The 10,448-nt window shown below is 38.1% G+C and overlaps 1 protein-coding gene across 1 annotated transcript in view; it reads left to right on the forward strand.

The window, feature by feature from the left end:
- The first annotated feature begins 516 nt into the window (after nt 1–516).
- The window catches only part of LOC139122616 (potassium channel subfamily K member 18-like), a 74,390-nt gene continuing 64,458 nt past the window's right edge, over nt 517–10,448 (forward strand). Inside the window, exon 1 of the mRNA XM_070688185.1 lies at nt 517–645. The gene's annotated coding sequence lies outside the window, so the exon portion shown is untranslated. The remainder of the gene's footprint in view (nt 646–10,448) is intronic.

The raw sequence follows: 10,448 nt of genomic DNA on the forward strand, positions 1-10,448 counted from the left end.
TAATTTCCTAAGATTACATATACAAGTTTTGTTTGGGCGGTGACAATAGCAATCAGACCGCAATACATATTTTGATTGTTTATTGTTCCATGGTAAGACAAATGTTGATGTCTACTTTCCTGTCACATGGGAGGATTTCCAACGAAATGGAGCATATACCGTGAAAGAAACAATGAGATGCTTTCAGATTCAGAAACCACTCGAAAATCTAACGAGAGACGCAAGGTGACTTTTAAGGTGGCTCGAGGTCGAAGAAGATGTACAAAACACTTGACATTAAACAAGCATCGCATATCGCTTCCCTTTCCCTCGACCTTTGAATCAAACATGCCATTGGAAAAACTGCGACCCAAATTCGTCCTAACCTACCATCTGTTCAGATGTTCTTGAGAGCGCTGTTGTGAACGCTTTTGGCCGTAATTGGCGTCGTTGGGTGATTTTCGAGAGCCTAGGTGGTTCAATAACCCTAGCACATTCTCTATTCTACGCATATGATTGCATTCATTAGATTCGCCACATCGTTTAACAGGATCATAACAGACTGTAGTCGCTAAAACTAAACGTCGACCGTTTAGCTACAAAATAACCCTGTCGGCAAAAGACTAGCAGAAGAGAAACCAGGCTGACCTCGCTACGTTGTGCAAGGTTAGTAGCACATCCGTTTTTCTTTTCGAATCGATGAGTGCATATTTTGACTTTGGTTGCTCTGTCCGTTCCGTGCTCTAAAACGCAGTATCTCCACATCTGTCAAAAAAAAAACATACATACCAATACTCAGCATCAAATTAATATGACGTGTGGAGTCTACGAATACCTGCGTTTGGCAATAACTGTCGCGATGAAAAACACCCAAAGTGAAATTGTTTTTCAGTGATGTGGTTTTTTTTTTTTTTGAACGAGAAACACACTGTATTTTTCATCGAACTGATCTGACTGCAGTTGTGATAATATCCTTTACTGTCTGTACTAGGGTAATTACACAAATGGCTGACGGTCCTCCCTTTCAAATGACTTGTTTTATTCACTCCAGTTCATGCGAGCAGTCCAACAAATTACCATCATTCCAGGCGAGTTATTTCCGTCAAAATTCTCATGCCAGCTGCTGTGAAGCGAGGGGTCTAGGGTGGTAATTCTTCACAATAAGAATAAGGTCAAACTATTTGTTGTGAAATTGAAGTGTCGCTCATGAAAACGTTTCGAGTAAAATCTCTCTAGATTGGTCGAGGATGGATCAATGTGCCTTCATGAGCTAAAAGGTTTTCTTTTGTCGGAATTCAGAAGTTTACCGATTTGCCTATGACTTGTTAGGCTACGGAAAAATATATACCCACACTCTCTGCATTTCTAATTTCTTTTTTCCATTGAAGTATAACGAACTACCAGTAAAGCTGTGACAGGCAGAAATGCATTAAGGCAGCCGTACACATAGACCTAAATCAATATGATGAACATACACAGGCCTACGTACATAAATTTATATATACATACATATATATATATATATATATATATATATATATATATATATATATATATATATATACATATATAGTTTTATTCATTAACGACGACACTTCGTTATCATTAGCACACCTTCGTCAAGCACTGACGATAGTGAAGACAGAATGCATGATGTATGGATGATGTATGTATGTATGTATGTATGTATGTATGTATGTATGTATGTATGTATGTAGTATGTATTATGTATATATATATATATATATATATATATATATATATATATATATATATATATATATATATATATATAATATATATATATATATTCACTTCTCGCTTCGAGGTGAAGGCTAAGCGAAAGGGAAACATGAATGTTTCGATGTCGTTTAAGGTCGTTCAATTATGTACATATCGACAATTCATGGTCAATACAGATCTGATAATGCGGTCTCAACACGCAGTGACGCGTGACCAACATTTTTTTCATTTTTTAAGTTACAAAGTTCGCCAAAGGGAAAACATCGAATGATACGTGTATATCGCCGAAAAGATGCTGTAAGCACTGACCTTCGCACTCACACATCAAACTTAGTGTATAGATGAGTAAAAATAGCTTAAGGAAGGAAGTTATGCCAGAAAGCTTAACATGTTATTATGTTATATCAATGTTTCAAGTACAACGATGCGTCGCTTGTGGACAAGAGTTCACGCAGGCCGTGGTAGATGCTCAAACGGTAACCGACCTTGCATTCTGTTTGTTATGCAGTACTCACTTTTTGCCGTCTGCTTTCCTTCAGCCACATTTACCATTAATTCTGTTTTCTCAGTTTCCTGTGCTGAAACTTCGGCTAAAGCCACTTGAAAACGGCAGATACACTCGTGTTTATATTAAAAATAGCAATACCGCCTGCCCCTGCAATTTAGTGAACACTCGACTTGGGTACAGTTTGTTGCGTGGTTTATGTCGCGCATTGTGCACAAATCCCGTGTATTCCCGCTTGCAGCGTAAGTTATTGTTTAATTACTCACAGTATGCGCCAAATGTGATGCTTTCTGATGATTTTGAATTGTCTGAAACAAATACACTAAACAAAGTTCAAAAATTACTAAAACAACAAACTCTAGAGTCTTGGATATAGATGATCAAATGCCAGTGAAAATCTGTATCGAACGTGAGGATACAAAGTGCCTTAGGGGAGAATACAAGGTAGATCGCTTAGCAAGGATCTCAAGCAAGTACCAGGAAACAGTGTAAAGCTAAGGCTATCGATTGTCTGTTTGCGGTAACCCGACCTAGCTTATATTTAAAATCAGCAGCCGTTAACTTTTTTCACGTTTCTGAAAATCATATCTGAGTTTGCTAATGTCCGCTATTTTAGATGAGGAGTCGCCACCCGTAAAAAGTTAAAAAATGAAAAAAGACTTACCTTATAACTATTTCTGTCGTATAAGCATGCATTTTAACCGCCTTCCACATCCCTTACTTTAACATTTTAAGATATATTTGAATTGATCATCTTCAAGTGTGTATTACTATGACGTGAGAATGGAGTATCTCAAACACTACTCTAAAACTACGATATATCAATATATATATATATGTGTATATATATATATATATATATATATATATATATATATATATATATATATATATATATATATATATATATATATATATATATATATATATATATATATATATCGAAGTGTCCTGGTGGGGAATTACAGTGCTCGATGCTAAAGCAGATCGTTATAAATAATAAATAAATAACTTAAATAAATAAATAAATAAATAAATAAACAGATTACTTCTAGTACAAAGTAATGAAATCTATTACTTAAGTTTCATGTATCCTGCAATCCTCAGATAGAAGAATATATTTCTATCTGAGGATTGCAGGATGCATGAAACTTAAGTATTAGAATTCATTACTTTGTACTTGAAGTAATCTGCTTATATATATATATATATATATATATATATTATATATATTATATATATATATATATATATATATATATATATATATATATATATATATATTTATATATAATCCCATGGTATTTTTCTCTGTTTGACGTCATCGTATACGAGTGTTTTTCGCGGAGCCGTACAACTTCGAGCCGAAGGCGAGAAGTTGTGCAGCTCCGCGAAAAACACGAGTATACGATGACGTCAAACAGAGAAAAATTCCATGGGATTATATATTTATCACATGAACAGTCTTATTATTTTTCTTGATGTGGATGGATCAAAATTATTGTAACAAATTGCATGATTTTTATCGCGATTTTGTGTTTTATTTACGCGGATTACTTACATTTAATGAGTAAAGCGGTCCGTCATCCAGGAGATGTGGAAATGTTTACTGGTATACTTTCATTCATAAATCCCATTAAGCTAAAAATTTGATACATGGAATGGTATCTCCACCAATCAGACATACGGATTCGGTCACGTGCGCGTGTCAATCATTGTCTCGCGCTGGAGCGATGCCAAGGCAAGTCTGCCATCGGCGGACATAGCTTTCACCGCGCTGGCGACGGATAACGATAGTATTTTGAGTTATTTAGAATATTTACAATTATATTTATAAAGCAAATTGAACAGCACGATCGAAACAGTAGTGATCATTCTTAGAGATGCTGTGGCTTTTAAAATATCACAAGTTTATGGCCTTGGCGAGCCCGAAAGTTTCAGATCGATGACACAGTACACACACAGTGTACGCTTGTAGGCCTACAGTGGGCACTGCGCGTCACCGCCTCCGCCGGTGGCCATCTCAGTCGTCAATGTTTTCGTCATACGGACTTTGATATTTGCTGTGACACATATATCCCCCGTAGGTACTTCCCAATTTTGTTACTTGACGGGAACTCTGTTCTGTTGTGAGTGTTGTCCGAGTCAACTTTCGAAATGCATCGGATTCTACAGCGCTGCACTGCAGAGTTTACGCTACAGGTCGACAGCTCAGGTTTGATTCCGATCGAGAAACAACGGAATAATTTGTGTGATGAAGGAAATTTATCGTTGTTCGTCGATATTTGTGCCTTCTATGTCGCTTTCCCGAAGTTTATACGGAATTCATTTATTAAGTTGAACTTTCGTTGAGGTGTGTCTTTCGAGTTTATCGCCAACCGGGATCGCCAGGTACGACTTCGCTTGGCGATCGCCAGGTATAGTACGACGCGACGACGACCACGTCCACATTGAGCCTTGCGACTGGAGCCGTGACGTTACTGAGTCAAACGATCGACGGTATCCTCATTCGATTCTTTGGGATAGCTAAAGCTTTAGCGACTCGAAATTTCGTTGGGCATGCCTTCTATGTTTCCGTATCTGGATTTGTCGGGTCACCTTTTTGTCAAAATGTCATGAGAGCACGGTATCGATCACGACAAATCGGTCTGTGTCGCGACGTGCACGTACGAACGGTACCATTGCAGGAAAAAAGTTCCGGTTGATGACGTACAACAGCAGTAATATGGATTTCTTATCCGTGCTGGTGTACGTCACACAGGTGGAGATACGGGCCAGTTCATGTGATAAATATATATATATATATATATATATATATATATATATATATATATATATATATATATATATATATATATATATATATATATATATATATATAATATATATATATACTAATATATATATATACTAATATATATATATATATATATATATATATATATATATATATATATATTTTATATATATATATATTGCGTACACTGACTTCTGCAGGGCCTATCTTTGTGCCTTATCTTTTACAAAGATATGTCAATGTCCCTTAAGACTAGACGTTCGTTGTACGGTCATTCTCATGTGTACAAACTGAAATTTAAGTTTCAGACCTTCAACTATTCTCGTATTGCTGGTAAACCTATATGCTTTGTTCTAAGTGTACAGTGATGGGATCTGGTCTTTCCATCATTCTCCGTCAATAACCCCCTTCCCGATACTGTGTCGATCATACTAGGGGAAGCAATAACACAATGTCCAATTTCGCAGTCAGCGGTGACCTTTTCTTATAATGGTGACATATAACTGACATTAAAATGACACAGCCGACGCCCACTTTTAATATAACAAGTCTGGCGATGAGACCAATTCATAAATCACATGCTCTACTTTTCCGCTAACCTAATGAAGCTTAAGGTTACAGCAAAGGTGAAGGAAGTGTTTGACATTTGGGCACAAATTTCAGAGCGAATCAATGATTCTCCGGTATTAAACTCTGAGTGAAAAGGTTTCTTGTGGATGCACAGAAAACTAGTATATCAGATTAAAATTTTGATCAATGAGCCTTCAACCATCTGATCGAAAAGAATTAATCGTAAAGAGACATCTATTTTGATACTGGAAGAAATTTGCTTAAAATAAATATGTGAAATTTTACCATGCTGCTGTCTTCATTAACTTTGAAGGAAATTTGACGTCTATATTTTTCCTACACAAAAACGGCCCATTTTCTCTTTGCTTTTAATACTGAACGATTCTATACAAGCTGCAGTTTATCCTATGAGGGATTAAAATTTCGATAACTTTGATTTGTTCTGATTATCTTATCCAAAGGCGAAGTTTGCCTTTACCGCGGTGCAAGAGTATTGCACTGGGAATTAGATCTGTCTCGGTGTTTCAAATCCGATAAATTGATTTTAGCATCTCGTGTCGCAGACGATCAATAACGCGAAGGGGAGTTAGATGATTCGTCACCGATACCTTTCACACAGTGACTTCAGTCAGTGGGCAAATATCTGTGATGAAAGGGAAACCGCAAAAACTGCCGCATCGGTCTCATATGCATTCATATACCTAGATAGCTCTCGCGTTACACAGGGCATTTGTGGTCATGCATATGGTAGCAGTCCCTAATCCGGCAATTATTATAACCTGACGCTTGTCATATCTGATTTAATAGCTACCGGTGTGTATGAGTAATTACCATGGCATTTGAATGCAGTATGTTACACGTACTGGCGAGACATGAATGATGTTTCATTGCCTCTGGAGTGCCCGAGGTTAACAATTTCTGACGTGATATACTCGCTGGACGGCCGGGATTTCTGTACACATCCCACGAGATACCTCTCCCAGTATGCTGATTCGGAAATGGATCATGACATTTGGTAGTTTCTTTGCAGCCAGTTGCTAAGAACCTCACAACATGCCATTTTGGCATAAAATGGCGTGTTATTATTACGTTATTCAGTAGTTTAAGTTTTTTATCGCATTTTTGCTCGACATACGTTTTAAATAATTGGGTCACACTTTCCCAAACATCAAGATGCCACATTCGAACTGAAAAAAGCAATAATGGACCGCATTTAAAATATTAGGATTAATTGCCAAGTTGATACCTTTTCATATTGCAATATTGATGAACGCTTTTATTCAGATATAGCAAGAGATGAATCAAATTTATCATACACTATGCCTACGGGTCCAATATGTCTATCAATCTCGATATTAACTGCCAAGCATGCTCGTCATTCGACAAGCGCTCTGAGAATTCTATAGCTCGCTTTTCACAACCGTTTGCCAATAATTTTATCAGGGTATTCTACCTGTGATTACAAAATGAATAGCTGCATAGAATAGTTGTTGTGTGTGTCAAACAGTCATTATGTACGTTTACGCGCTAGAATATGAACCATGTTACCTTGAGATCTAATTATCTCAGGGACTTAATTTTGAAATATCCGCATAAAAATTTGTCAGTAAGTTTGGCGCTGGGATGCCCAGTAAGTTGGATATATAGCGCTACATAAATGCATGATAATGACGATGATTACGACGACGACGACGACGACGACGATGATGATGATGATGATGATGATGATGATGGAGTTGACGACGACGACGACGACGACGACGACGACGACGACGATGATGATGATGATGATGATGATGATGATGATGATGATAGAGATGACGACGACGACGACGATGATAGATTTTGTTTCTATCATCTCGAATACAACTACAAGTGATGATGAGATATTGTTCTCTAACTAGATGATCATTTTGTTGAGCTCATCCCCTTATAACAGACAAAATGGCGAAAAAATTACTGGTGAAGAAACGCCCTCTGCTTTTGTAAATGTGAAATTGAAGAACCTCTGTCCATATTTTCTTGTAGTTTGTGATGAGTAAGAGGGATTTATTTGATGTTATGTTGTCATTTAGAAGTACACTTTTGCTGCGTTTTGCACAACTTTTGAAGTAATACGGTCACAGAGGTACTGTGAGCAGTCAATATAAATATTTGCTCTGTCAGTCGTAATAATGCACATTATGACGATGGCTTAAAAATCTGCTCTTCGTCCAAGTATCCTGCTCTAAATTTCAGAGGGTAAACTGGCCATGTCGTAAATGTTTCAAGACACAGATTTGCACAGCATGCATTAGCCGCTGTGGTTTGGATATAGATGGCTGATCTCCGAATTTCAGATGTCTGACTCTGTATTGATGCAGACAGAATCAGATTTCAGTTTGATTCCCAATATTGATTTAGGTAGTATCTGCTCGCCTATTCTCCTCGATTAGCCTTCAACGATGATTTGCTTTCAACAGCCCAGGTGTGCAATAGAAGCCAAAACAAGTCAGTGCTCGCGGATACAATTTGCACATGCATAGCGCAAAGCAATGACCTAAGCCAACTGAGCCGGCGTAGGCGTCATGTCGACGCTTCGCAATATTTCTAGCAATGAATGTGATGCTGTCCGCGGATTGAGATTGTAACCGGCGGGCCGGGCATAAGGTCACGGTATGACAATTTGCGATGGCAACAGTCCTTGCAAAGCATTGATTGAATATCAATTGTCACGTGATCAGCGGAAGAAAAGACGACCGCCTTGGGGTCGGTTTCTTTGCAGAGGGATAACAAGGTAAATTCACGCGATCAAATCGTCTCCATGCACCGTGTTTGCAAAAGAAAAAAGATAATAATTATGACAATTAAAAATAGTGTAGTGAACGACATCGAAACAAAGCATATCAACCTTTTCCTAGATTAATTCGTCTCGTTTTTATTCGTTTTAAAACGACATCAAGAGTTTATGCTCATCTGTGAAATATAGTAAAAATAAATAGAAACTCGTTTTAGGTGTCTTCGCTATAGCAACGTCATCATCATCATCCTCATCCTCATCATTCACCCTCCTCCTCCTCCTCCTCCTCCTCCTCCTCCTCCTCCTCCTCATCATCATCATCATCATCACCATTCCACTCATGATACAGCCGTCACTATTCAGCTGATCTTGATCGTTAATCAAGCACAGCGCGCAGTGTTTCCGCTGGAAAATGCTTCCTCCGACTTACTTGTCCTGAGAGGCGAGTCGAAACCGGGACACGATTGAAACGAATGAAAATATATAGTACTCCTTCCTCGAGATGCAAATTGAATTTCCTTTAAACATTACCACACTAGGACTCAGGATTTTCTTGATGTATCGTCACTAACGTCCGGCAAATCCGTTTCTCAGCCTCGGAGCAAGTAATTGGGAAAGTTGGACAACCGTGCATTTGTTATTATTTTTCCTTAAGGTAGAATGCGCCTCCGAGACAGACATTCGGGCTTTCGAACTTTTACAATACTTTTTAGTCTACCACTTGTGGGGACTCATTTTGAAGCTCATGGTGTAAGAAAACTTTTTACCGTCTTAGTTTTTTGAAAATCGAAAATTTTATTTTTCTCCATAGAATTAACTTGGGGTGGCGGCCATTTTGAATTTCAAATATCGGTAAATCTTGGGAAATTTGTTTCTCTAGAACCAAAATTTTTACAGTGAGCAACGAATTTTATTCTTGATTTTGAAAGAGAATGGTTGAAATATTCCTCAAGGAAAAGTTTGAGCAAAAGTTTAAGTCTTTCACTTTCGAGGCGCGTATTACCTTAAAGGAGGGTCGTTTTAGCCTTCGAATTCGCCGGTTACAGACATGCGCAGTGAGTGTTTATCACTCTGGGCTAGTTCGCCGTTGACACACTAGTATTCTCAGATACTTTGAATTCAACGTACAAAATACGGTGTGCTTGAGGAAATTCCTGACTTTAAGCTAGTCTAGATATCCAGATAAGCCCCGAATATTCTTTACGCTTGTTTGCTCATGTTTAAATCTCGCCAGTCACTTTATTGACGGTGAAAATACGTCAACTTGCCACCCAATTTGCATCTTTTGGCTATTCAAGGGAGTATTCTGTCTCGAGCTCAGCAGGGCAGCCAACTTGAACCAGCTGATGTCAAGCGAGAGGGCTTTTACGGGTCTTGAACAGAATTAACATTGTAAGGGAAAATGACTCTTCGTCACAGCATTCTGTTGTTTGCTCAATAGAATTTCCCGCCAGTAAATGAGGAGAAGATACCCACCCGTCCATCGGTCGATGTGGAAAAAAGTACCTTCTAGCTCAACAAAGGAAATAAATATAAGTCGCGAAAAGCCCTTTGCGAGAACAGCATTGTTGGCTGCCCCTGGCTCAAGCAGGATACCTTCTTTTCAGCGATATTATACATACAATTAAATTTTCAGAACGGAGGGGAAACAATAAGAATTACACACATAGGCTCTGCAGAGACAGCCGTCCTCGTCTAAGGCGAGTCTCAGTATCTGTGACGCAGATAGTGTCGCCTCGGTCACACACTTGGGAATAAAAAAGTATTAACTAAGAGATAAGGGTTTACTTAGTTAATCATAGATGAGCATGCATAACATAACCCATCCCAGATGGTTATATCAAACATGCCTACAGGCATAATGCCTTGAGTACTGCTTGAAATGATACTGTAAACGGCTATTATTAAAGTATAGTTGGATTACTAATGCTGTTTCCACATCATGAGGTATATCAAATATTCTTTAATCAAGTTCAAATATCGCAAACAATAATATCGGTAGTGTTTGTAACAGCGACTTGGTCTTGTAACCAAAAATTCTGCTCCATAATCACAAACACCCCACAGCCCCAAAC

This window comes from Ptychodera flava, chromosome 22, assembly GCF_041260155.1.
Source record: "Ptychodera flava strain L36383 chromosome 22, AS_Pfla_20210202, whole genome shotgun sequence".
Lineage (NCBI taxonomy): Eukaryota > Metazoa > Hemichordata > Enteropneusta > Ptychoderidae > Ptychodera > Ptychodera flava.